Raw genomic sequence first — 25,946 nt, 5'->3', positions numbered from 1 at the left:
GACACGTCTTTCCAAAAAAACGATACCAGAACTGCTATACTTCACCCCAAAACATTGAAGTAGACAGCGACAGTGAATCCGGCATCACCCCAGAGGAGGAACAAGAAGAGCCGAAACAAGAAGAGGTTACTGCTGCGGATGACCTGTCAATGCTTGGCCGATTACGTCAAGGTGGCCTTCCACATGTTGAAGCCGCTGAACCCTATGAGCACGTCATTGATGATAGTGATGATGATGATTATGCATTTATTGATGATAGTGATCGAGATTATTAGTAGTTCGTGTCAGGTATTTGATTTTTTTATGTTGTACTTGATGATGATACACTTAAGTGATATACATATTATTATTCATGTCAATATTTTTTATGTTGTAGTAATTTCGCTTACTCTTTGTCATGGCAGGTGTTGAAAGATGGTGGGCGCTTGTCGGGAGCGCTCCGAGGCCCCTTCTTCGTCGGCGCGTGGTGGGAGGTCTTCCATTCCACACGCACCTCTCCGCCGAGCGTTGCTAGACATTATGGTGACACCGGTAAGGGAGGCCCCTTCTTCGTCGACCGCGGTGCCCAGCAGGGGATGAGGTAAGGGAGGGAAGAAGAGAGGAGTTGGAGCACGTGGTCGCGGGAGAGGAGGTAGGGTGACTGCTAGGGTGCCTTCCTCGCCGCCACCCCCAGTTGTTTCACTCGAGCATGTGACTGCTAGGGTGGACTCGTCCGAGGAGGAGGCTACACGGACTCCGGTCCACGAGCCTCGGGTCGACGGGCCTTCGACCCATGAGACCCTGGAGGAGCACACGTCTGGATGGGGTACCTGGCCGGATCATCCTAAGGGGCCGATTGGCCATGCTGATGATGGCGGGGAGCCGACAGATATTGAGGAGGAGGGGGGCACCGTGTACCAGCGTGGTTGTACATGGCTCCCGGAAGTGCCGGCGACCTGCGAGCAGAGGTGGTTGATTTTCCCTGATGGGGAGAGGTAAGTGCATTTAATCTTTTTGTACTTTCTGCATTCACGTTTCTTCAAATATCTAATGCATTGGCCTTGTCATGCTGCAGGGGTTGGGACCACCATCAGAATGTCCACCGGCCCAACTCCGTCCTTGGAGTGCTTTGGTGGCAAAACTTCCCGGGGTTTGTCACGTTGCCTGGTGAGGGTCGTCTTCCAGAGCTTGGATTGAGCTGGGAGCACTACTTGGCTGCCCCGGCCCCGCCGGGTGAGATTATCGATGGTGTCTTGTGCGACACGAGGGCAGACGTGGTGATCAGAAAGTTCTGCGTCATTTCTCCTTTACACAATTAAAAGTCTTCAACTAGCTAGTTATTAATTGTACTAATCAATATTGTCTCATTTGATTGCAGACATTCTACAGGTGTGAGGAGGGATACGAGGAGGACGCGACAAATGTTATCGATAACATCGGCAAGCGCCTACTACAGAACTTACGGCATGAGGCTCAGGTGCAGGCTGTTCGAGACTACTACGCCCTGCGTGGTATCAAGAAGACCAAGCCGGTGTGCCGCGAGAAGTTCCTGAGTAAGGAGCAGTACATGAAGGTAATTCTTAAGGCCTTATACTTACTTCCTTCATTTAGTAATTCATAGCCGTAGCGCTCAAGTTTCTATTTGCTAACTTAGGCGCCTTCGAGATGGTGTGCGGATCGGATGGATTGTTGGGAGGTGTTGGTCGATGATTGGTGCTCAAAAGAATGGCTAGCTGTCCACAACGAGGCCAAGGACAAACGTGCCCAAATGGAAGGTGTGCCACACCATCAAGGCAGATCCAACTTATATCAGTTTGGTCGGAACTGGGTATGTGGTTTGCTTCATGATTCATGCAATTCATTCATCATGCTAGCTTGAGCCCTTTAATTACTAATTTACTTTGTTTCTCTCTTTCAGGCACGCTACAATAAGGCAGATAAGGTGCCAGAGGTGTATGACCTCTATGCCATGGCCCATACTACCTCTTACAAGAAAGTCAAGGCATTGTCTCTGTCTGACCTCGATGATCCAAACAACTTGACTGGCCGGCATGTGTTTCACTTCGTTCCTGTGTCTATCCCTTCGGGGAAATGTCACGCGGTGACATCCGGAGTCCTGCCTAGCCTGCTACAGCCCGGGTTCCCCAGAGTCCTGTTAGCCCAGTGCTACAGCCCGGATTCACACGCTGCTGACCAACATGCTCGATGTGAATCATGTATGCCTGTCCCCATAGGTTAGTGCCTCTTTGGGTTCACGACTAGCCATGTCGGCCCGGGTTCTCTGTCATATGGATGCTAGCGACACAATCATATCCGTGAGCCAAAAGGCGCAAACGGTACCGACCAGGGTAAGGCAACACCCGTGGGAATACCATGCGTGAGGCCGCTAAGTGATATGAGGTGTTACCGGCTAGATCGATGTGTTTTGGAATTGGGGTCCCGACAGCTTTGGTATCAGAGCCTGACTGCCTGTAGGATTACCAAGCCAACCTGGTCGAAGTTGAGTCTAGAAATTCTTTAGCTATATAGGGGAATTGATTGTGGAAGGGAACGTAAGGCTCTTTTTACTCCGTATACCTCATGCCTTCTGATCTGAGTCATCCTATTTTTCCTACGGGGTTAAGGAACTAGGCTTTCTCTTCCGTCTATCAGGATCACGTGTTACTACTCCGTAGTCTCTAAGGGTTGGTTTATCTGAGTCTTATCCCAGTTCAAGTACTTCTGGTGTAGTCTGTTTAGTAATATCTCAGAACCTTGAGTGATGATGTTGAGTATGGTGCTACCCCATCATTTGCAGGATGTCTCATTTTGAGCATTTTACTGCCGTTATGCTGCCGGAATTGTCCTAGGAGTTTGAGGGATACTAAATTCTTGTGATACCTTCTGCATCCTATAGTTGGTGCTGAATCGATCCTTGTTTTCCTTGGTTTCGTTCTTCAGGATGTTGCCGGTTAATCGAAGTTCTGTTGCTCGTAGTCGGAACCACGGAGATGGTAGGGATGAGGATCCTCCCGATTAGTCTTCGTTGGCATAGTTCATGTTAGAGGTTGAGATGAACAAGCATGAGACCAACCGCTTGTTAGCACATATCGAGGAGAACACCGCACCCCAGTGCAAGGAGTCAGCGACCATCTATGATTTCATTGGTCTGAAACCACCTACCTTCCATCATTCCATTGAACCACTCGATGCAGATGACTAGCTTCATAGTATCACTCACAAGCTACGTTCTGCGAATGTAGCTGAAAGTGACAAGGTCACCTACGCTACTTATCATCTGGAAGGTCCTGCTAGTCTTTGGTGGCAGAACTATGGGGCTATGCTTCCAGCTGGCCAGATACCCACTTGGAGAGTTTTCACTGAGGCTTTTCGCGAGCATCACATTCCTCTGGCCCTCATTGAGCGCAAGAGAGAAGAGTTCTGTAGTTTCACCCAGGATAAGATGGCTGTTGATGCTTATAGTAGAGAGTTTGAGAACCTTGCCCGCTATGCTACAGAAGAGGTGTCCACAGACGCCAAGAAGCAGGCTAGGTTCCGGAAGGGTCTCAACCCCAAGTTGCATCGTGATCTCCACTTGCATCATTGCAATACATTCCAGGCTCTTGTGAACAAGGCCATTAATGCGGAGACAGCTCAGCTCACTTACGAGGAGTCTCGTAAGCACACCCGTGATTTGGGTTCCTCCTCCGGTTCTAGTTCGCAGAAGCGTCGGATTTGGGTTCCGAACTCCGCTCTTCCACCTAGTTATACACCGAGGCCTTCTTATGTGGCGCCTCACCCAGCTCAACCGTATGCTCCACCCAGGCCTATCGGTAGACCGCTTGTCAATGCGGGTCCACGTCCTACCTCAGGGACTTGCTTCACATGCGGAGAGCCAGGACACTATGCACGTGACTGCTCTCAAGCCTGTTATGCTCCACCCCAGCTCGAGAAGCCTATTGGCCGTGGTAAGCCACCATGCAAGATGATCAGTGTCAAGTCAGCTCCCACTGAACGTGGACGTGTGCATCATGTCTCAGCTAAAGACACTCATGATGATTCGGATGTCGTTCTTGGTACACTCCTTGTCAATTGCCATCCAACATTGGTTTTGTTCGATACTGGAGCATCTCATTCCTTCTTTTCTGAAATCTATGCTAACTTGCACAACATGTCATTTTGTGATATGCCCTCTCCGCTAGTCATTCAAACCCCTGGATCTAAATGGCAAACTTCTAGTGTAAGCCATGGTAATGAAATCCTTGTTGACAGACTTGTATTCCTTGCATCACTTATAGCCCTCAAGTCTACAAATATTAACATCATCTTGGGTATGGATTGGATGAAAGCTCATTATGCCAAGATTGATTGTTACACAAGGTCTGTTCAGCTTACACACCCATCTGGCAAGATAGTCACTATCTCCACTAGAGTTGCAAAGCGCCAACTCTATTCTCTTAATCCCAGCCCTCTTCCTGACCTTGAAGATATCCCGGTAGTCCGTGACTTTCCGGATGTCTTTCCTGAGGAAATGCCAGGTATTCCACCTGACAGAGATGTAGAGTTTGTCATAGATCTTATTCCAGGAACTGCCCCAATCTCTAGGAGACCTTACAAGATGGCACCCTTAGAACTAGCTGAGCTTAAGAAACAACTCGATGAATCCTTGCAAAAGGGTTTCATCCGTCCCAGTTCTTCTCCCTGGGCTTGCCCCGTCCTCTTCGTCAAGAAGGATGGTACGGACCGAATGGTTGTAGATTATCGTCCCGTTAATTTGGTCACGATAAAGAACAAGTATCCGCTCCCCAGGATCAACGACCTGTATGATCAGCTTGCTGGATCCTCAATCTTTTCAAAGATGGATTTGAGGTTAGGCTATCACCAAATCAAGATTAGAAATGGGGACATTCCTAAGACGGCTTTTGTCACTCGTTATGGCCAGTACGAGTACACCGTCATGTCCTTTGGTCTAACCAATGCTCCGGCTACATTCTCCCACTTGATGAACTCGATCTTCATGGAGTACTTAGATAAGTTCGTCGTGGTTTACCTTGATGATATTCTTATTTACTCGAAGAACGAGGAAGAGCACGCCGAACATCTTAGACTTGTGTTAGAGAAACTGAGAGAGCACCGCCTTTATGCCAAGTTCTCCAAGTGCGAATTTTGGTTGCCAGAAGTGACCTACCTGGGCCACGTGATATCTGGTAAGGGCATTGCTGTCAATCCCGAGAGAGTTCAGGCCGTTCTTGATTGGACTCCGCCTGAAACGGTTAAGCAAGTTAGGAGTTTCCTTGGCCTAGCCAGTTATTGTCGCCGCTTCGTTGAGAACTTCTCCAAAGTGGCCAAACCTCTCACGGAACTTCTCAAGAAAGATAAAAAGTTTGAGTGGTCCCCACAGTGTGAGTACAGTTTTCAGGAACTGAAAAGACGCCTGACTTCTGCTCCCATACTTGTGCCACCGGATTTCACTAAAGACTTTGTCATCTACTGCGACGCCTCACGACAAGGACTAGGTTGCATTCTTATGCAAGATCGCCATGTGATTGCCTATGCATCTCGACAGTTGCATCCACATGAGGAGAATTATCCTACACATGATCTAGGGCTTGCAGCCGTAGTCTATGCACTTAAGACCTAGCGGCATTACCTTCTCGGTAAATGTTGCAAGATTTACACCGACCACCAGAGTCTCAAGTATATCTTCACCCAACCAGATTTGAACCTTAGGCAAAGACGTTGGTTGGAGTTGATCTCAGATTACGACTTAGGGATTACTTACACCCCAGGCAAGGGCAATGTCATGGCTGATGCGCTAAGTCATAAGTCCTATTGCAACAATCTCATGTTGCAGCAGGGCCAACCACTTCTCCATGAGGAGTTATGTAAACTTAACCTTCACATTGCTCCTCACGGATTCCTTTCTACCTTGGTGGCGAAACCTACTCTTGTGGATCATATCATAGAAGCCCAGAAGCATGATACGGGGATTACCCGGATCAAGAGAAACATTGCCAAGGGCATTCCTGGTAGTTTCTCTATAGATGATCGAGGTGTTGTTTTCTTCGGGAATTGTCTGGTGGTTCCCAAGAAGCAACATCTTCGGCAATTAATCCTTAAGGAGGCACATGAATCTCCTCTCACGATTCATCCCGGTAGTACTAAGATGTATCAGGACCTACACCAGAGGTTCTGGTGGACTAGGATGAAGAGAGAAATTGCTCAGTTTATTGCTAACTGCGACATTTGTCGTGCGTTCAGGCAGAGCATCAAAGTCCCGCTGGCACCCTTCAGGCTTTAGCTATTCCTGAGTGGAAATGGGATAAAGTTGGTATGGACTTCATCACCGGCTTTCCCAGGACCAAGAGAGGGAATAATGCTATCTTCGTAGTCATTGATCGTCTTTCCAAAGTGGCTCACTTCCTACCTGTTCGAGAGAGTATCACTGCTAGTCAGCTCGCTGACTTATATATTTCTCGAATAGTGTCACTTCATGGTGTTCCACTAGAGATCAATTCAGACCATGGTAGTCTTTTCACTTCTCATTTCTGGGAGAGTTTCCAAACTACCATGGGCACCCATCTTTCCTTCAGTACCGCTTTCCACCCTCAGTCAAGTGGTCAGGTGGAAAGGGTCAACCAAATTCTCGAAGACATGCTTAGAGATTGTGTTATCTCATTCGGTATGGATTGGGAGAAGTGTCTTCCCTTTGCCGAGTTTGCTTATAACAACAGCTACCAATCCAGCCTCAGGAAAGCTCCTTTTGAGGTTCTGTATGGACGAAGATGTCGAACACCTTTGAACTGGTCAGAAACCGGTGAAAGACAATTCTTTGGATCGGATATGATCCAGGAGGCAGAAGAGCAAGTTCGCATCATTCGTGAGAATTTGAAAACAGCCCAATCTCGTCAAAAGAGCCAGTATGACCGTCGTCATAAGGAAGTGGCTTATGAAGTTGGCGACAAGGCTTACCTTCGGGTTACCCCTTTGAAGGGTACCCATCATTTCGGAATCAAGGGCAAGTTGGCTCCTCGTTACATTGGTCCTTTTCGCATTCTCGCTAAACGAGGAGAGGTTTCCTACCAGTTGGAACTACCCCCACATCTTTCTCGAGTACATGATGTCTTCCACGTCTCCCAACTCAGGCGTTGCTTCTCGGATCCCATCCGCGGAGTGGACCATGAAACGCTTGATCTCCAAGATAACCTCACTTATCGAGAGTACCCCGTCCGCATTCTGGATCAAGTAGAGCGTGTCACTCGACGTCATAACATCAAGTTTCTCAAGGTTCAGTGGTCTCATCATTCCGAGAGAGAAGCTACTTGGGAGCGTGAAGATCGTCTTCGACTTGAGTACCCCACTTTCTTTCCGCCAACTCCTGAATCTCGGGACGAGATTTTTTTGAGTGGGGGTGAGTTGTCACATCCCTAGTTCTGGTATGACCTAGACTAGCTAGTCATTTGTGAATCATGTTTAAATTCCATTTAAATTGAAATGGGGATTTGTGAAACCCTCAGAATCATTTCTGGAAATGATCCAGATAAAAATTGCTCCAAAAAGGTCCAAGAAAATGTTCATGTTGCTCTCTGAAAATATTGGACAGAGATAAAAATCAAACCAATATTTTTAGGAGCTCATAAGTATTTATTTTGGGCATTTGGAATTAATGCATAATTATTTTCTTTGGATATATGTATGTTATATATATAATATATGACCAAAACTTATGCTAGTTGTTGAGGAGCTCTGGAATAATACCATTAGCTCCTACAAAAAATTGGCATAAGAAAATAAATTAGTTTAGTATTATTTTTAAGCAGAAACAAATGTCAGAAAATAGAAAACAAAACAAAAAAAGAAAAGAAACTTGCCTGGGCCACATATCTATGCAGCCCGGCACTGTGCAGCCTAGCTTGGCCCAGCAGCCGGCCCAACCCACCGGCCACCGCACCGTCCCCCTCCTCGCGCCAGTAGGAGGCGTGTGTCCGGCGCGTGCGCCCGCTCCGCGCGCCACGCGAGCTGCCTGCCTGGCCTCTTCCTCGACGCCCTGGCCGCCGCGAACGACGCCACGCAACCCCCCAGGCCTCTCCCGCTCTCTCCAGTCCTCCTCCCCGCTTCTGTCGCCCTCTCCCGTGAACGCCCGAGCACCACCGTCGCCGCCGCACGCCGTTGCCGCGCCCACCGCCACGGCCTCGCCTCTCCGACAAGTCCAACAGCTTCTAGCTATCATCCTCGTCCTCTACGTCGAGCCACGCACCTCTGGACAGCCTGCACCGCCACCATTGCCATCGTCTTCCTCCTCGGGCTCCGCCGTCTGCCGCCGTCGATTCGCCGTCACCAGGTCTCCCCCGAGCCTGCTGTGCTGCTCCGCGTGATCGCCGTGAGCATCTCCCCGTTTCCCCTCTCTTCTCCCCCTCATTCCCGCGTCATAGCCGTCATTACCACCATGGCCGAAGCCATCGCCGCCGCAGCTCCTCGCCGTCGTGGTCAGAGCCACCACTGCCCGTGCCTGCACCTGCCACCGTGCTCAGCAGCCTCCCAGAAGGCCAACGCCGCCGCCCGCAACACTCGCGCGCACCCGGCCGAACTCCGTCCGCCGCCTTGAGCTCGTTTCCGACGAGCTCCGGCCACCCCCGCCTCTCCCGCTTGCTCCAGACGACGCGGACGAGCCCTGGCTCCTCGCCCGTGGCCTCTGCCGCCCAGATGGTCGCCGGACCGACGAACCCGACGCGCTCCGCCGCGTTCGGCCTCGCCGACGACTAACCACCGGTCAAACCGGGTCAACCCCGCTAACTAAACCCCCCCTGTGACACTGACATGTGGGGCCCGACCCTGCTAATTTTTAGTTTAGGATTAGTTTAGCAACTAATTAACTCTGTTAACTAACTATGACACTGACGTGTGGCCCCCACACGTCAGGTTTGACCCAGGTTGACCGCTGACGCAGTGCTGACCTCAAGCTGACGCAATAAATGATTTCTGGAATTAAAATAAATCAGGAAATTCCAGAAATTGATATAAACTTCAAAAATTCATAGAAATTCAACCATAGCTCAGATTGAAATAATTTATATATGAAAAATTATCAGAAAAATGCAATCTATCCATCTGTACCATTTTCATGCATAACAAACCAACTTATACATGCTGTATATGGGAAAACACACTTATGGCATTTAAAGGGACTTCAATTTAGAGTTGCATTTGAACCTTTGGTTCAAATGGACCTCTTCGAAATAGAATGCTAAATGCATTCGCTCAAAACACATCACATACTCATGCCATGTTCATGCATCATAATGTTGCATATGATTGTGTATTGATTGCCGACACCGTTCCTTCTCGATAGGTCCTGCTCCGGAGACCGATCCAGAGTACCTGTCAGTGGAGCAGTGCCCCCCTGTTGATCTACCAGGCAAGCAAACCCCCTTGTTCATTCCGATACAATCCTACCCTCTCGCTCCTGCTCTCATTTATTGCATTAGGACAACAACGATTCAACTGCTACTTATGCTGCGGTAGTTGAACCCATTCCTCTGCATGACCTGTCATTGCCACAGTAAATAGTTAAAACCCACTAGCATGTGTAGGAGTTGATTGAGCCATGTTGTGTTCCTACCATGCTTTGCCTGCTATTGCTTAGAGTATGTCAGGTCTGATTCATTGGGAATGAATTGGAGTATAGTGCTATATTCTGATGTTGAGAGTTAAGCGTGTGAACACGATTTGGTAAAGGTAGCGGTGAGAGGCCATGTAGGAGTACATGGTGGGTTGTCTCACTAGAACTGTCCTTAAGCACGGAGTTCTATGTATGTTGTCCAATGACTCAATACTACCACACATTGGGTTCCGGCAACTCGACCCCTCTCGACTTATTAACCAACTTGATCTCTGTCCAGGAGTCGCAACTAGTTTCTGGTGTTTGTAGGTAGTGTTAGTAGTCTACCAAGTGGCACCCGGCCAGGTGGGCTTGGGACAGACTAGGCACAGTGGCATGGTGTACCAAGTGGCACCCGGATGGTGGGCTTGGGAACCCTGCTCACATCGTTTGGGGCCGTGAGCGACACCCCGGCCGGATCTCCTTGCAGATGGAACCCGAATAGGCGATAAACCTGGATGAGAGACTTGTGTGGTTAGTCAGGTCGTGGCCGACACCCTCGCCAGGCTTCCGCTTGAAGGTTGCCGAGGTACATGACATGTACATGGTGATAAGTGGTGAGAGCGTGTGTGAAGAAGTACACCCTGCAGGGTTATCATGATCTATTCGAATAGTCGTGTCCGCGGTTATGGACTTCTTGGATGCTTACGTGGTACATAGACAACTTGAAGTGGATACTCTAAAATGCTCAAGACAAGTGTGAGTGCTATGGATGGCTTTCTCGTAAGAAGACGAGGATGAATCCATAGTAGTGTATTGATGTGGTGATTATTGGACTCGTGTGCGCTGCCTCACCTCAAAGAAGTTTCACGTTGTCGTAGAACAGGATAGCCACTGAGTCAAAGCTGGCTTGCTGCAACTAAACCCCACATTACCTTCCTGATACAAATGCATGTATGATAGGATCTGATGTAAGTCTTGCTGAGTACCTTTGTACTCACGTTTGCTTTATTTATGTTTTGCAGGTGAGACATCTGTCTCACTAGTAGTACCGCTTGGACTTCGACAAGTAGCTTGTTACCTCAGCTACGATCTTGTACCCTTGGAAGGGACTTATAGATAGTCAGGCCTCTTAGCCTTTTTCTTTTGTAGTTGCCTGTACTCAGACATGTAATGCTTCCGTTGCTTGTATGCTCTGAATGATGGGTCATGTGACCCCTGTTTGTATTTAATGCTATGTGGCTCTTCTGGGTCTTTATCTATATGAGTTGCGTTATGTTGTGATGCCATGTTGTACATCACATACTTGCATGTTATGCGTACGTGTGACGTGTATTGCTATGTGTGGGATCCGACAATCTAGTTGTTTATACTTGGCAGCCTCTCTTATGGGGAAATGTAGTCTAGTGCTTCCTTGAGCCATAGTAGTCCGCTACAGCCCGGTTCACCGGAGTCCTGCTAGCCCAGCACTACTGCTCAGGACACTTGACTGGCCGGCATGTGTTTCACTTTGTTCCTGTGTCTGTCCCTTCGGGGAAATGTCACGCGGTGACATCCGGAGTCCTGCCTAGCCTGCTACAGCCCGGGTTCCCCGGAGTCCTGTTAGCCCAGTGCTACAGCCCGGATTCACACGCTGCTGACCGACATGCTCGATGTGAATCATGTATGCCTGTCCCCATAGGTTAGTGCCGCTTTGGGTTCACGACTAGCCATGTCGGCCCGGGTTCTCTGTCATATGGATGCTAGCGACACAATCATATCCGTGAGCCAAAAGGCGCAAACGGTCCCGGCCAGGGTAAGGCGACACCCATGGGAATACCGTGCGTGAGGCCGCAAAGTGATATGAGGTGTTACCGGCTAGATCCATGTGACTTGGAATCGGGGTCCCGACACTCTACTTGGCGTGGAAGGCAAGCCTGGTGACCGAAGATTCCTTCTTATGTAACCGACTCCATGTAAACCCTAGATCCCCTCGGTGTCTATATAAACCGAAGGGGATAGTCCGGAAAGGACACCACATATACTCATTACCATATTCACATAGGCTAGACTTCTAGGGTTTAGCCATTACGATCTCGTGGTAGATCAACTCTTGTAATACTCATATTCATCAAGATCAATCAAGCAGGAAGTAGGGTATTACCTCCATAGAGAGGGCCCGAATTTGGGTAAACATTGTGTCCCCCGTCTCCTGTTACCATCGATCCTAGACGCATAGTTCGGGACCCCCTACCCGAGATCCGCTGGTTTTGACACCGACAATGGTACACACATCGGATGGTGTTGCATGGAAAATGTTTGATGATTTACATGATGACAAAGCGGTAGATCTGAGGCATCCTCGAGTCGGCATCAGCATGGATGGGTTCAGTGTGTTTGGTCTGACGGCAACCCAATACAGTTGTTGGCCCGTATTTGTCTTTCCATTCAATCTCCCCCCGGACAGATTATGCAAAGAAAGAACATCTTCCTGAGGTTGATAATTCCAGGGCCCAACTATCCGGGGAAAAATATGAATGTGTACATGAAGCCGCTTAAGGACGAATTGCAAGAAGCCTAGGATAATGGGTTCAAGACATACGACGCCTATAGCAAACGGAACTTCATAATACGTGTCTGGTACATGTACTCGACGCATGACTTGCTGGCGTATGCGCTATTCGTTGGTTGGTGTGTGCATGGAAGGTTCCCGTGCCCCACATGCAAGGGAGCTCTTGAGTTTCGTTAGCTTTAGGTCGGCCGCAAGTTTTCTTGCTTCGACATGCATAGACAGTTCCTGCATCCTCGCCATAAGTTCAGGAAAGACAAGAAGAACTTCATGAGAGGTAGAGTTGTCAAAAACTCTGCACCACCTGCGTTGACAGGTCAACAGAGCCTGGATCAGTTAAACGCTCTTGAGCCAGATCCAGAGTGTCCAGGGTACTTCAAGGGGTATAATTCTAAACACGCCTGGACTCATAAGACATGCTTATGGGATCTGCCTTACTTCAAAGACCTCCTTTTCCCACACAACATCGACGTGATGCCCACTGAGAAGAATATCGCCGAGGCACTTTTTGGTACATTGTTCGGCATAGATGGGAAGTCAAAGGATAATACTAAGGCTAGAGTCGATCTGGGGGCGCTATGTGATAGGCCGTTACAAAACATGAAAGAACCAAAAGGAAAGCAGAACTGGACGAAGCCAAAGGCATGGTTCAATCTTGGAAGGCCAGCTATGAGGGAAATTATCTTGTGGGTGAAAATGCTGTTGATGTTCCCCGATGGGTATGCAGCGAATCTAAAGAGGGGAGCGATTCTTGATAAATTGAAGATATTTGGTCTCAAGAGTCATGATTGGCACATGGATTGAGCGGGTAATGCCGGTGATTTTGAGTGGCTTCATCCCTGAGGATGAATGGCTAGTACTGGCAGAACTCAGCTATTTCTTCCGTGTTCTTTGTGCGAAAGAACTATCGCCTGGCGTGCTATAAGAAATGGAAGAGTTGGCGCCGGAGTTGATCTGCAAGTTAGAGAAGATCTTTCCACCGGGCTTCTTTAATCCAATGCAGCATTTGATTTTGCATCTCCCGACCGAGGCAAGATTGGGGGGCCCGTGCAAAATTGTTGGTGCTACCCAACTGAGAGGATGCAGAAGACACTTTGAGAAAAATGTAAAAATAAACATAGCATCGAAGCATCGATGGCCGAGGCATTCATCACTGAGGAGGCGGCAAACTTCATGACAGCACACTACGAAGCCAAAAATCGTCATTCGCATAATCCGAAGCCTCGGTACAATGCTGACGACCCTAAAAGGGGTGGATCCAACCTCAGCACATTCAATGGGAATCTCGCACCATCCAGTGGTTCGAAACCAGTATCTTTGGATAACGGAGAATGGAGGACCATTTCGTTGTATATCTTCAACAACCTGACAGAAGTGCGGCCGTACATCGAGTAAGTTCTTGGTACATTGTTTCGCAACTTCTATTTCCTTTGAATTGCTCTTATTCCTGGATATTTCATACAATCGATACGTCACCATATTCTCGTATGGAGCGGTGATCCAAAAGGATTCCGTCGAAGAGTATGAGCTTCTCGCAAAGCAAGGAGGCGGATATCCCGGTTTTATCTCTTGGTTCAAACAAACGGTAAGTTCTATTAGACCATTTCATTTCATTCGCTAATTTGTGCCTAATGCAACAATCCATTCGTATTAAACTTGTAGGCTAATTCAGAGTCTATGGACACCGAATTGACACAAGTCGTTAATGGTTTTGACTATAAGGTCCGTTCATTTGACAAATACGACATCAATGGGTATCGCTTTCGTACCTATGGCAAAGAGCTATCTATGGCCGACCGAAAGTCTACAAATTGTTGTGTATCTGCTATCGGCGAAGGAGGTACCGAGTATTATGGGAGAGTTGAAGCAATTTATGAACTTCTATTCTATGGTGAAAACCCACCGAATGTCGTAGTCTTCAAATGTTATTGGTTTCAGCTGAATGAGACTAGAAGGACTCATGAACATATGGGCTAGTTGAAATCAAACAAGGCACCCATTTAGATGTTCCTGATGTCTATATTACGGCTCAACAGGCGACCCAAGTATTCTATCTACCATGGGCCTGCCAAACTAATCCAAATATGAAAGGTTGGGATGTCGTTTATGAAGTGCCGCCACGTGCTAGACTATCACCCCCAAAGGAAGAGGATTATGAACCTCACATTAACCCAGACACATATGAAGGAGAATTCTTCCAAGAGACACGTCTTTCCAAAAAACAATACCAGAACTGCTATACTTCACCCCAAAACATTGAAGTAGACAGCGACAGTGAATCCGGCATCACCCCAGAGGAGGAACAAGAAGAGCCGAAACAAGAAGAGGTTACTGCTGCGGATGACCTGTCAATGCTTGACCGATTACGTCAAGGTGGCCTTCCACATGTTGAAGCCGCTGAACCCTATGAGCACGTCATTGATGATAGTGATGATGATGATTATGCATTTATTGATGATAGTGATCGAGATTATTAGTAGTTCGTGTCAGGTATTTGATTTTTTTATGTTGTACTTGATGATGATACACTTAAGTGATATACATATTATTATTCATGTCGATATTTTTTATGTTGTAGTAATTTCGCTTACTCTTTGTCATGGCAGGTGTTGAAAGATGGTGGGCGCTTGTCGGGAGCGCTCCGAGGCCCCTTCTTCGTCGGCGCGTGGTGGGAGGTCTTCCATTCCACACGCACCTCTCCGCCGAGCGTTGCTAGACATTATGGCGACACCGGTAAGGGAGGCCCCTTCTTCGTCGACCGCGGTGCCCAGCAGGGGATGAGGTAAGGGAGGGAAGAAGAGAGGAGTTGGAGCACGTGGCCGCGGGAGAGGAGGTAGGGTGACTGCTAGGGTGCCTTCCTCGCCGCCACCCCCAGTTGTTTCACTCGAGCATGTGACTGCTAGGGTGGACTCGTCCGAGGAGGAGGCTACACGGACTCCGGTCCACGAGCCTCGGGTCGACGGGCCTTCGACCCATGAGACCCTGGAGGAGCACACGTCTGGATGGGGTACCTGGCCGGATCATCCTAAGGGGCCGATTGGCCATGCTGATGATGGCGGGGAGCCGACAGATATTGAGGAGGAGGGGGGCACCGTGTACCAGCGTGGTTGTACACGGCTCCCGGAAGTGCCGGCGACCTGCGAGCAGAGGTGGTTGATTTTCCCTGATGGGGAGAGGTAAGTGCATTTAATCTTTTTGTACTTTCTGCATTCACGTTTCTTCAAATATCTAATGCATTGGCCTTGTCATGCTGCAGGGGTTGGGACCACCATCAGAATGTCCACCGGCCCAACTCCGTCCTTGGAGTGCTTTGGTGGCAAAACTTCCCGGGGTTTGTCACGTTGCCTGGTGAGGGTCGTCTTCCAGAGCTTGGATTGAGCTGGGAGCACTACTTGGCTGCCCCGGCCCCGCCGGGTGAGATTATCGATGGTGTCTTGTGCGACACGAGGGCAGACGTGGTGATCAGAAAGTTCTGCGTCATTTCTCCTTTACACAATTAAAAGTCTTCAACTAGCTAGTTATTAATTGTACTAATCAATATTGTCTCATTTGATTGCAGACATTCTACAGGTGTGAGGAGGGATACGAGGAGGACGCGACAAATGTTATCGATAACATCGGCAAGCGCCTACTACAGAACTTACGGCATGAGGCTCAGGTGCAGGCTGTTCGAGACTACTACGCCCTGCGTGGTATCAAGAAGACCAAGCCGGTGTGCCGCGAGAAGTTCCTGAGTAAGGAGCAGTACATGAAGGTAATTCTTAAGGCCTTATACTTACTTCCTTCATTTAGTAATTCATAGCCGTAGCACTCAAGTTTCTATTTGCTAACTTAGGCACCTTCGAGATGGTGTGCGGATCGGATGGATTGTTGGGAGGTGTTGGTCGATGATTGGTGCTCAAAAGAATGGCTAGCTGTCCACAACGAGGCCAAGGACAAACGTGCCCAAATGGAAGGTGTGCCACACCATCAAGGCAGATCCAACTTATATCAGTTTGGTCGGAACTGGGTATGTGGTTTGCTTCATGATTCATGCAATTCATTCATCATGCTAGCTTGAGCCCTTTAATTACTAATTTACTTTGTTTCTCTCTTTCAGGCACGCTACAATAAGGCGGGTAAGGTGCCAGAGGTGTATGACCTCTATGCCATGGCCCATACTACCTCTTACAAGAAAGTCAAGGCATTCTCTCTGTCTGACCTCGATGATCCAAACAACTTCACCAACATCTCCTCCCACGACAAGCTCGTTAAATATAGAGATCAGGGGAAGGCGAGGAAAGGGGAGGACTTTAACCCGAGCCAGGGTCCCATTGATCCAGAGCTGGTGATGATAGCTGGTGGCGGGAGGTCCCATGGCTCGATAGCCATTGGAGATGGACTTATCCGTTGTCCTAGCACTCTCCCGCAGATCAAGGCGCACCAGTCGAGCTCCGCTCCTGAGATAAGGCCTCGTGAACGGCCAGTCCAACTCGCCTTCAAGGTTAGTTATACGTACTCAGCTATCTTTTTCCATTACATTGTGTGCGCTTCCATCAATGATTACAAATGCTAACGAGGAGTGGTGTTGCAGGCTGCTATACAGAGTGAGAGAGATAGAACGGCAACACTTCTGGCGGAGGCGGCGGAGAGGCAGCGGGAGTTGGAGGAGAGGACGACAAAGATGTTGGAGGAGGAGAGGGCACGGAAGGCAAGCAAGGGCCATGTACGAGCTCCTTGTGGTAAGTTTCTTCTGCAGATTAGCCAAAACATTCATGTAGTGTTTGTCTCATTACTAACTAGTATGACTGAGTCGTCAAAACCAAATGTGCAGTCTGTGTGCGAGAAGGCTGGCCAGACCGCTCCGCCGATGCCAGAGATTGCTCCTGGGAGCACGGTGAGTTTAATTTGAATGGACATTACTTGCTAGTCTTAACATTTGAGTGTCATCATGCTGACGAGACATTGGAAATGATCTTTGGTGCAGCATAACTCCAGACAAGCATCACACGATCCTTCTCCAGCTACCGGCACGAGCCAGCCCGCTCCTACACCTCCATGATCACGGTAAGTTTCTCTAGTGTTTTGCTTAACAAATGCATAAAGACCTAGACTTAGCTTTATTTCCTCCAATATGCTTACCATAATGACCTAGAGTTAGCTTCTTTTCCTCCAAAATGACTTAATAAGCTGACTGACCTCCAAAACCATCCATTTTACCTAAGTTAGCTCTAAAATGATCTATACTTAGCTTTGTTTCCTCCAAAATGACCCAAGTCAGCTCTAATATGCTTAGTTAACTAGGTTTGCTCAATAATGACATGTACTTAGCTTACTTATGTCAAAAATGACATAATTAGCTTAGTTAGCTCATAAACAACCCATTTTACCTAAGTTAGCTCTAAAATGACCCATTTTACCTTAGTTAGCTCATAAATGATCCATTTTACCCAAGTTAGCTCTAAAATGACCCATTTTACCTAGGTTAGCTCCAAAATGATCCATTTTACCTAGGTTAGCTCTAAAATGGCCCATTTTACCTAGGTTAGCTCCAAAATGACCCATCTTACCTAGGTTAGCTCTAAAATGATGCATTTTTACCTAAGTTAGCTCATAAACGATCCATTTCACCTAGGTTAGCTCATAAACGATCCATTTCACCTAAGTTAGCTCACAAACGATCCATTTTAACTAGGTTAGCTCCAAAATGACCCATCTTGCCTAGGTTAGCTCTAAAATGATGCATTTTACCTAAGTTACCTCATAAATGATCCATTTCACCTAGGTAAGCTCATAAACGATCCATTTCACCTAAGTTAGCTCACAAATGATCCATTTCACCTAAATTAGCTCATAAACGATCCATTTCACCTAGGTTAGCTCATAAACGATCCATTTCACCTAAGTTAGCTCACAAACGATCCATTTCAACTAAGTTAGCTCATAAACGATCCATTTTCACCTAAGTTAGCTCATAAACGATCCATTTCACCTAAGTTAGCTCATAAATGATCCATTTCATCTTAGTTAGCTCATAAACGATCCATTTCAACTAAGTTAGCTCATAAATGATCCATTTCACCTTAGTTATCTCATAAACAATCCATTTCAACTAAGTTAGCTCATAAATGATCCATTTCACCTAAGTTATCCATTTCACCTAAGTTAGCTCATAAATGACACATACTTCTTCTTCTAGTCACCTTTTTCTAACTTTCTTATTTTCCATTTTGCAGATTTCATTCACTTCACAGAAGCTAGCTTGCTATCATGGAGTGCTTGTTTTTTCTTTCATTCTCTTCTAGTATTCTTTTAGCTTGCTATGATCTAACTTGCTATATTGATGATGCAACTTGCTATGTATGAATGGATGGAACTATATATGTATGTACGATGAAACTTATGTGCTGGATATGTCATATGTTTGCTGTTAAATAGCCCTGTGAAATATATATATATATGTCATATATATTTGCTGTTAAAAATGTTGGATTTAAAAACAGAAAAAGAGGCAATGCAAGCTCTTTGCCGTCTGCCATCGACGGCAACATGCTCTTTGCCGTCAGTGGCGGACGGCAAAGAAGCCATGTGGCAGCCACCTGTGCTTCCTGGGAGCTGACCCATTTGGCCAGTTTGCCTACAGTGGCGGAAGGCAAAGCCTTTGCCTACAGTGGCGGACGACAAAGATTACCGCCTTTGCCTACAGTGGCGGACGGCAAAGATTTGGTGGGCAGTGACGTGCAGATGATGTCATTTGGCAGACGACAAAGGCCTGATGCTTATTGCCATTAGCTGGCAGACGGCAAAGACTGCCGTTAGCCACCTAACGGACTAACAATGAATTTATTGCCGTCAGCTTTCTTTGCCATCCGCTTCAGAAAGTAGACAGCAAAGAAGGTCTTTACCGGTCCAATCTTTGCCGGAGCCTTTTGTCGTCCGCCATCCATGCCTTTGCCGTCTGCCTTGGCGGACAACAAAGTAGCTGATTCCTGTAGTGGTAGTCCACCATAGACCTAAGGGTCCGTAGGCAGTAGCTAGATGGCTTCTTCCCTCTTTTTGATTCTCAATACAATGGTCTCTTGGAGATCTTAGCAACTGAACTAGCATCAAATACCCGGGGGCTACTATTAATACTAGTAAGGTACACATCAATACCATGTATATCAAATATACCTTTGTTCACTTTGCCATCCTTCTTATCCGCCAAGTATTTGGGGCAGTTCCATTTCCCGTGACCATTTCCTTTGCAGTAGAGGCACTCAGTTTCAGGCTTGGGTCCAACTTTGGGCTTCTTCATGGGAGTGGCAACTTGCTTGTCATTCTTCTTGAAGTTCCCTCTCTTTCCCTTGCCCTTTTTCTTGAAACTGGTGGTCCTGTTAACCATCAACACTTGATGCTCTTTCTTAATTTCTACCATCGCCGATTTCAACATCACGAAGAGCTCGAGAATCATTTTCGTCATCCCATGCATATTATAGTTCATCACGAAGTTCTAGTAGCTTGGTGATAGTGACTAGAGAACTTTGTCAATCACTATCTTATCTGGAAGATTAACTCCCACTTGATTCAAGAGATTGTAGTACCCAGACATTCTGAGCACATGCTCACTGGTTGAGCTATTATCCTCCATCTTGTAGGCAAAGTACTTGTCAAAGGTCTCGTACCTCTCGACACAGGCATGAGTCTGAAATACCAATTTCACCTCTTGGAACATCTCATATGCTCTGTGGCGTTCAAAACGTTTTTGAAGTCCCGGTTCTAAGTCGTAAAGCATGGCGCACTAAACTATTAAGTAGTCATCATATCGACCTTGCCAAACGTTCATAATGTCTGCATCTACTTCTGCAATAGGTCTGTCACCTAGCGGTTCATCAAGGACATAATTCTTATGTGCAACAATGAGGATAATCCTCAGATCACGGACCTAGTACGCATCATTGATACTATCATCTTTCAACTTATTTTTCTCTAGGAACATATCAAAAATACGGGAGCTATATTGCGAGCTATTGATCTATAACATAGATATGCAAAAACTATTAAGACTAAGTGCATGATAAATTTAAGTTCAATTAATCAATTTACTAATGAACTCCCACTTAAATTAACATCCCTCAAGTTATTTAAGTGATACATGATCCAAATGAACTAACACATGCCCGATCATCAAGTGGGTTGTGCCCACCTCGGTGGCCTCCTGCACCACCTCTTCACCCTATAAATACCCAAATATTCCAGAAACCCTAGGGGAGTCGACGAAACACAATTCCAGCAGGTGCTAGTTCCAGAACCACGAGATCCAATCTAGACACCATCATGGAGGGGTTCATCATCTTCATTGGTGCCTCTCCGATGATGCGTGAGTAGTTCATCATAGACCTACGGGTCCATAGGCAGTAGCTAGATGGCTTCCTCCTTCTCTTTTGATTCTCAATACAGTGTTCTCTTGGAGATATATTTGATGTAACTCTTTTTTGCGGTGTGTTTTTTGGGATCCAATGAACTTTGAGTTTATGATCAGATCTATATATCCATGAAAGTTATTTGAGTTTTGATCTCTTATATGAATGATTATTTATAGCCTCGTATTTCTTCTTCTAATCTTTGGTTTAGTTAGGCCAACTAGATCGATTTTTCTTGCCATGGGAAGAGGTGCTTTGTGATGGGTTTGATCGTGCGGTGTTTTTTCCCAACGACAGAAGGGGCAGCAAGACACATATTGATCGTTGCTATTAAGGATAACAAGATGGGGTCTATTCCTACATGAATAGATCTTGTCTACATCATGTCATCGTTCTTATTGCATTACTCCATTTCTCCATGAACTTAATACACTAGATGCATGCTGGATAGCGGTCGATGTGTTGAGTAATAGTAGTAGATGCAGGCAGGAGTCGGTCTACTAATATTGGACGTGATGCCTATACATTGATCATTGCCTGGATATTTTCATAATTATTTGAGGTTCTATCAATTGCCCAATAGTAATTTGTTCACCCATCGTGTGCTATTTCTTGAGAGAAGCCACTAGTGAAATCTATGACCCCCGGGTCTATTCTTTATCTTATTTGCGTTCTGATCTATTATTTGCCTTTGAGATCTATTTTTATTTGCTTTTATTTTCAGATATATTATTCCAGAAACCCAAAAATACTTTGTTGCACTTTTTATTTGCATCTTTTATTTCATGTTTATTTGAGATCTATTTATCAAATCTATCACAAATTTTACCCCGTCAACTTGACAATTTCCTACGCCGTTACTTGTAAGAGGGATTGACAACCCCTCATATGCGTCGGGTTGCAAGTATTTGTTCTTTGTGTGCAGGTACCGTTTACATAGTGTTGCTTGGTTCTCCTACTGGATTGATACCTTGGTTTCATAACTGAGGGAGATACCTACCGTAGCTGTGCAACATCATCCCTACCTCTTTGGGGAAATACAGACGTTGTTCAAGCGACATCAACCCACATGTCAGTGAACCGGGGAGCTCAAACCCCAGGTCAAATGGGTTCAAACCCACTGTTGTTTAGCTGCTGGCAGGGTCAAACTCGGCGGTGGTGCTTGAAAAACGCCCGGCGACCAAATCAGCAGCCGAGGCCACCTACGAACGAGGAGACACATTCGTGTTGTTTGGTGTAAGTGGCATCGCCGGAGGTGACCTAAAATGATGGCGGTGACCTCAAGTGCGGCGACCGGCGTTCGGCGAGGTCGGAAAGGGTGCTATGGGTACATCGGATCGAACGGCCGGGTGTTGCGGCCTCCTAGTGATGTGCTGAGCACAGTGACACGCTCAGTTTCGAGCTTACATGGTCGTGGCCACGGCAGCGACATGGCCGGCGGAGCCGAGCTCTCGGTCTCAATGGAAACGAACACTAGGGGGAGCAAAAGAGCATGAGGGTTTAGGGGGAAGGCGTAGGAGCTCACGGCAGTTACAGCGGTGGTCTCAGCGAACTCGGTGAGAGGCTGGAGATGACGTGTGGTCGCCAGCGATCTCAGCAGCCGGAGGGTGATCACGACGGTGGTCAAGGTGATGTGGTGCTCCTGGCATTGCATGGCTCGGTGAGGAGGTCGATGGCGTCGAGGTGGAGCCCTTGGAGAGGGCGAGAGGTCAAGGGGGAGGCGATGGCTACGCGTGCGGCTTCGCCGAGCTAGCGATGATGTTGGCCATGGCGGGGAGAGGACGAGGGAGTGAGCAGGGGATGAATGAGAGATCAGGCGGATCCTGACAGCAGCGGCCTTCGCATCGTCGCGCTGTCCAGGAGGACACAAACAGGCAGGGTGGAGACATGGCACCTCGTACGCGTGTGCGATGTACTGCCTCTGCCTACTGGCAGAGGTAGGAGACGACTTGCAGGGGGCCGGGTGGGCTGGGCGGCTAGGTAAGGCCCATGTGAGGTTCCTCTCTCTCTCTCTCTCCTATTTCTATTTCTATTTCTTTTCTATTTTCTTTCCTCCATTTTGATTTAGTAAAAATACTAAATCATTTTGAAAATTCCTAAAATAAATTGTGGGCACCTTTTGAATTATTTCCAACAGCCCTCAACTGTTTTCAGAATTATTGGAGCATTTAAAATATTTATATCGATTAAATGTTCCAATTAAAATACATTATGATTTAATTCAAAAATCTAGAAACGACCAAGAAAAATGTGCACCATTTTTGGCAGAGGTTTTCACCCATTTTAAGAATGATGAACTTTTCTTAAGGGCATTTTGGGTTCATTGAAAATATTTTCAGTTGATCCTATTTTTTTAGAGGGGTGCTAGGGTTTGCTGGATCCCCATTTCATTTTTAGGGAAAAAATAGACATGATGCACATTCAAGACTAGAGAAAGTGCAATGCTAAACTAGGGTTGTGACACAAACTCACAAGCATCACACAAAAGCTTGTTCTTAACCACTCCACACATTACATCAGGAAAGACCTTGCTCATATTATCAAAAGACATGTGCCCATTCTACAATGCAGAAGCATCATTGTAGCTTCTTTCTCGCCCATCATTACTACTAACACCATAGATACTACATTGTTTGGCACCTCACGGTCCATGTACCATAGCCCATTACACCTAGTTCTGGTCCTAAGCTTCCTCCTGATCTCCCTCTCCTGAATTAGACATATTTTTCGCTCAACAGTTACCCAACAATCCAAATCATCAATCAAAACACTCATTGAGATAAATTGATCGTAAAAGCAGGAACATGTAAAACCGATAAAAGTTTAATAAGTGGTGTGCATTGTACTGTGCCAACACGTTTAATGGGTTGTGAGGTGCCATCAGTTGTTTGGATAGTTTCTTTATGTGTGGGTTGATATTGAGCATACAACTCAAACTCATTTGATGTGCCCGCAACATGTTTAGATGCACCCGAATCCAAACTGGTTTCGACACTAGTGAGAAGGTAGATGTATGAGCATAGTTACCTTCAGTAGCATAGGCAAAGTGAGCAAAATCACAAAATGTGGAGTCCCTTTGGCCTTTATCACCCATAGTACTCTCCATCTTCTTTTTCAATGTCCTTAACTCTTCTAACTCTTTTATACAGACTTCGACTTTGTCATGGGATTCTTCTTCTTGTATCACCACACATTTGCTTTGTGATCAATCCTATACCCTCGACATCTACCTCCTCTTGGTCCACCTCGGTCATATCCTCTACCCTTTCCACAGGCTGGCCTACGTGGGGCATGACATGACAATTATGAATCAAGTGTCCCGTCTCATCACAGTTGAAAAAAATCTCTGGTATCATTGTTTCTGGTTACTCTAAAGGCAGAACAAGATGGAATTGCTACATTATTCTTCATCACTTTTAGTCTGACCTCCTCTTGTGAAATTGATGTTATAGCTTCCTACGGATTGGGAATAGTGGGTTAGTGGAACATACTAGTTCATCTTCCTTCAAATTCTGAATTCAAACCCTTAAGGAATTCTATCACCCTCCCGCGTTCAATCCACTTCTTAACACTAGATATGCAAGCTGCACGTGGCAACTTGAGAGGGTCATAGTGATCTAGGTCAGCCCATAATCACTACAACTTAGCAACATACTCCATTACAGAGTGCTCCCCCTACCTCAGATCACTAACTCTCTCTTATGTCTCAACCATCAACATCACATTTCCCTTCCTAGAGTACAATTTCGATAAAGTCTTCCACACCTTAGCTGCACTTGAGATGGTTTCCATAGTTGAAGTAATGCTTGGTGACAAACAATTCAACAACCATGCCACCACCAATGAGTTGGTAGTACTCCATGTCCTCCACTTTGCACTTGTCTTATCCGCTCGCTTAGTTGATTCCTCCTCGACAATGTTCTCAAGTCCCATTGTCTACAAAACCAGCAATGCTCTCCTCGACTAGCTCAAGTAATTCTTGATACCCTCCAATTTGATGTCATTTGACATCAACTCAGTTTTCTGTGTCGGATCGGTACGTGGGATGATTGCATTGCCAGGTGATGCATCTCCTGACTCTGAAGTGATAAGTTGAGCCATTCAAGAACTTGTTGAATCCTCGATGGGCCTGGTCAAGGGGGGACATGTCAAATATCTGCCTAGGATCATGTTTTCTTAGGTTTATTCTGGATGTACAATGCAATTTCAGTAGTAATTTTCCATTTCAGTTGGAAAATGCAGTCGGATGTTTGGGGTACTATAAGTGATTAATGGGTGGCTTTGAGATTTCTTGTGGGCACATGCATCGCAAGTCATTCAGTCTTATGGTTCTTCATTATCTGCATATGATCTTTTTTTCTTAGGCGCTCATTTTGCCTGAGCCTTCAGTTTAATGTTTTTATTCAGTGATCATGGTTATTGGCAAGAACTCATTGAATCTATCATTTGGGCTCATAACAAATTAAAAGTTGCTCCTGCTACTCAGCCTAGAGCCTTGATTCTCCCCCATGATTCAGTAATGAACTCACTTCTCAAGCACTGCAACAAGCAGAGTTGCTCCTCTTCTGAAATCAAGCTCAACAGTAACAACAAAATAGCCGTGGAAATAAGAGTCTGGCTGCTACACTTTCTCCTCTTGTAGATTCTTAAGCAACAACAACCTACGAACAAATTCAGGCAACCCACCTTTTCTCTACTTCTTGCTGCAGTAACAAGTAATCTTCCTCTTCACTACCTCGCTAGTTCCCCTTTTCTCTGCTCCCACACATAGCACGCACCGGGCACCTCCGGTGCTTCCCTTGCAGCCTACTAGCTGCCAGAACTGAAGAGAACCTCACCTAGCTTTCTGCCTTCACCACCACGTCCAACATCGTAGGCCTGCAAGTCATCGCAATAGGCACGCGCGGATGGCTATGGCCTTTGCAATTGTGCAGCACCTCCTCCTGGGCAGTAGTATTCCTCCACCCGGTACTATTGCCCATGCCGAAAGCTTATTCTCTGCCTGCACACTTGTCCACTGACCCCGGAGCTCCGTTGCATGCCACCGATTAACACCAATGACCTCACAATATGTTCCCCTCTCACCGTCCACCAATCCTGCTACTGCAGCACCCACAAACTACCCAACAACCTCCTGTGTTGCCTGATGTCGCCGCTGTATCACCACTTCACCAGCAACAGGCAGGTCTCAGTTCCCATCGCCTGAGCTTTGGTACCATGAAGGCAGTAGGTTGGAGAAAACTCTAGAATCTCTATTGTCTTACTCAGCTGATGTACACATAGATATATGGTATAGGTATGGGCCCTTTAGGCCATAGCGCGCACATACACAACCCAAGATAAATATATCTTTGCATTGTGAACGGTTATGTCTACATTTTTTTTACAAAGCAATAGAAATAATGTGGCATGAATCACCAATTAGCCATATTTTATGTATTATTTTCTGGAAGTCATAACA

The 25,946-nt window shown here is 46.6% G+C and overlaps 3 pseudogenes; 2 read left to right on the top strand and 1 right to left on the bottom strand.

Annotated features, from left to right (window-relative positions):
* Positions 1 to 414: 414 nt before the first annotated feature.
* On the top strand, positions 415 to 1,600 carry LOC147990405 (uncharacterized; annotated as a pseudogene).
* A 13,120-nt stretch (positions 1,601 to 14,720) lies between these two features.
* On the top strand, positions 14,721 to 15,906 carry LOC147990404 (uncharacterized; annotated as a pseudogene).
* Positions 15,907 to 23,668: 7,762 nt separating this feature from the next.
* Positions 23,669 to 24,586, bottom strand: LOC147990403 (uncharacterized; annotated as a pseudogene).
* Between the last annotated feature and the right edge of the window lie 1,360 nt (positions 24,587 to 25,946).

This window comes from Triticum urartu, chromosome 1A, assembly GCF_056163025.1.
Source record: "Triticum urartu cultivar PI428250 chromosome 1A, HENAU_Tu73, whole genome shotgun sequence".
NCBI classification, from domain to species: Eukaryota; Viridiplantae; Streptophyta; class Magnoliopsida; order Poales; family Poaceae; genus Triticum; species Triticum urartu.
This window is presented reverse-complemented; position numbering and strand designations above follow the sequence as displayed.